We start from the raw sequence: 3159 nt of genomic DNA on the forward strand, positions 1-3159 counted from the left end.
ATTAAGAATCAAAAGTATATATGACCTACAGGATATAGTTCTATAGGAGTTAAAATGCCTAGCAAAGTAAGAATTGAATTATGTAATCAAATGTATTTTGAAGACTTGAAGCACATCTCTGTTTGGTGACCATTGCTCTGAAAGTATGTTGGTATTCATTCTGGGATTAAAAAGTTTTGCATAACAGCGTCTTTATAATCCATAGAAAGTACAGGSAATGTGGTTCCTTACCAGACGTTTGAGGGAGGAGAAGGAAAGAGAATTTTTTAAAAGGCTTTTCTGATGACATTTCCTGACTTCTTTGWCTTTGGCACACTTAACTTGTATATGAGATCTCCTCTCAGCATGGCTAAACTGATCACATTTATAGACTTGGCACAAAAAATAGTAGGATCCAGGAATTGCTTAAAATTGCAACATCGTGGAATTTTTTGAGCTCTTAACTGCAAAGGGGAAAGCCTCTCCTACACCAGATTTTCAGTTGTTGTCAATCTAGAAGAAATATTTGCTGAATAGACCATGCTATGAGAAAATTCACAGTTGTAACTGAGTTGCTAGCATTATCTTTTTATCTGCTCTGTAACTTTTGTCACTGAAACACTGTGTAATCATCAGGCATAAACATAATTCCTGGGTTATGTTGCCCTTGAATTCTCTCTACCCAATGATTTTCCACGGATRATTTATAACAAAGTTTGAGTTTGTTACAGTCTGAGTATAATTGTTATTTGTAATTGCATGATGATTTCGTCTGAGGGAAAAGCTCCCATAAAGAGACTTCACCCCCAGTTCTCGATCACTTCGGGGAAAAAGCTTTGTAGCTCAGAAATTTAAAGCAAGGAAGGGCAAGTTCTGTATACATTGATTTCTTTTTTTCTTTTTTTTTTTCCTGTCGTGTACTTAGCACAAACCTGATATGTATCAGTATATGGCTTTTACCTGCCTAATAATCCCTGAGTGCCCCCTCCCCCTCCCCCCCGACCTTCATGAAACCTTTGAGGGAATTTTATCAGCAGTGTCCTTTAGAGCCTCTTTCTGGCCTCTTGTGAAGATGTTAGAGAAAACATAGAGTTGATAAATGTTTGAGAYCCTATTTTATTAGGTATTATATAAATGTGCAAGATACAGCTAATATTAAATTATAGTAACTATAGAATTGACTTATAAGAACAATTACTTTACTTATATATTTCTGTTCCCAGATGTGCCAGTAGGCATATTTTTTGCTATCCGCTAACTTAAATGACAGGATTGGAAAACTGTGCCACATGTTTTTACTTTAGTCATGGTCAAATATTTATAATCATATTAAGATCAGTGAAATTATAACTTAGGAATATCTTTAAATTATAGTTGTGCATACTCTTATAATAAATTTCTTCTTTAGAAAATGGTCTCTTAGATGTTTTTTTCTGTCCCTAAGGGTCTACTTAAATGATAATTCCAAAGATGAAAACTATGTGTGTATTATATTAATTATCCTTAGAAAGCAGACAGCCATGCTTCTAGAGTTTAGCCTTAGAGCAGTGCAGCTCACCTTCTTTTTTTAATATAAGCAGTGTAGTTCTGTAAAATACTTTCTTTTGTGTTATGTAACTATTTTAAAAGTCTGAAACATGAATTGTACATGCGCTGGCTTCTAGCCAGTCTTRCCCTCTACTGCTCCCTGGGCTCAGCTATTGGTCCGTCTGCAAACTGACTGCAGGTTGGCAGTATTGTGGGCACTGGCTTTAAAAGACCACTAGTCTTCCATGTACTTAGAAGTTGAAAATCTCACAGACATTGCTTCTAATTATTGGGACTACTGTAGTACACCTCAGCTACTGTAACACTTACTGATTTATCAGAATCTCAGTGTGCCAGGCACTATGTAATGGCAGAGCTGAAAGGTGGTTACACTTAAAACAGCTTATGTCTTCCTAAAAAGTAGCCATGTGAACAAGAATATGATCAAACTTATTTTTCTGCCTGTTAAAATTTGCATTGTTCAGAGACAGCAGTAGTCTTTGCTATTATTTGGTTTAAAGGGAAAATTTTTCCATTTATTCAAATATCTTAATTTTTACATTCTGTGTCATGGAAAGGCTTTCTGTTGATTAAACATGGTTACAGTAAAGTACTGCATCAGTTAAAAAGTTTGAAGGRGAATTCTATTTCTTGACTGTGTTCCCTGAAGTGAATACTTAGTGTTGAACTTAGTATTTGAGGGAATACTGAAGGGGGAGTTACTTTCAGTGGTTTTGAGATGGCAGCTATTGCTTTTATACCAGTAGAAATGTGCATCATACTGCCATGGCAATTCAGGAATGTATCCACATTGAGCTGTATCAGATATAACAACTTAAGTGTTATTAAGTGGTGGTGGATTTTTATTCTTGTTTTTCAAGCACGTGGTCAGGATAATAGTCGTTTTTATAAAGTTTGTCTTCTGATCTGAATGTGAGTGAAGACAATGCTATAAGTTCTCTTTAAATTTATGATTATTTTAAGCAGCTATGAGAAGTTCTGCAGTACTTTTGTGCAAGTAAGCTGAGGTCCGGCACCCAACTCTTTTGTATTTTCGGAGAAAGTTACAGATTCAGTCATGTCATACACGTCAGATCGGTGTATGTTAGATCAGTGTCACACAAATCCATTTTAGCTATGAATTGTGAACATTCAGTGACCAGTTACAGGAAACAGTAGAATCTTGGGTTCTCTCTGTTAAGTTTTTGTCTTGAACGTTATTTCTTCTTAAGTTCAAGACAAAAGCTGCATCAGCTGCTGCCTGATTTCATCCTTTGCAAACGTCCCTGGAGGCTTTCGTAATCTCTCCTGCTGTGTTTGTTGGTCATCAAGTGGGATTCTTGTACTGAATCATACGCATTAGTGTTAGGTTTAACAGCCGTAGAGGTGGGTTATCATGTTGTCAGAGTGTTCTGCTCTTTTTTAATGTTTTCAACAGGCTGTTGATCCTTGTTGCAGTAATCTTGAAAACTGTTTTTCTGCTGATTTTAGTATAGTTCTTAGGGCTTTTGTAACTAGCCTTAGCATATAAATGCTTCTTTAGTAAGAAAGGTTGGTTGTGATTTTATGGAAGTTTGTTGTTTTACTCTAGATATATGGGACTGGRGGGGGAGGGGGTTATTCCCTCTCCTCCATACCTTTATTCCCTAGAAG

The sequence above is a fragment of the Rhea americana genome, unplaced genomic scaffold (genome assembly GCF_003343005.1).
Source record: "Rhea americana isolate MKP2758 unplaced genomic scaffold, rheAme1 scaffold_93, whole genome shotgun sequence".
NCBI classification, from domain to species: Eukaryota; Metazoa; Chordata; class Aves; order Rheiformes; family Rheidae; genus Rhea; species Rhea americana.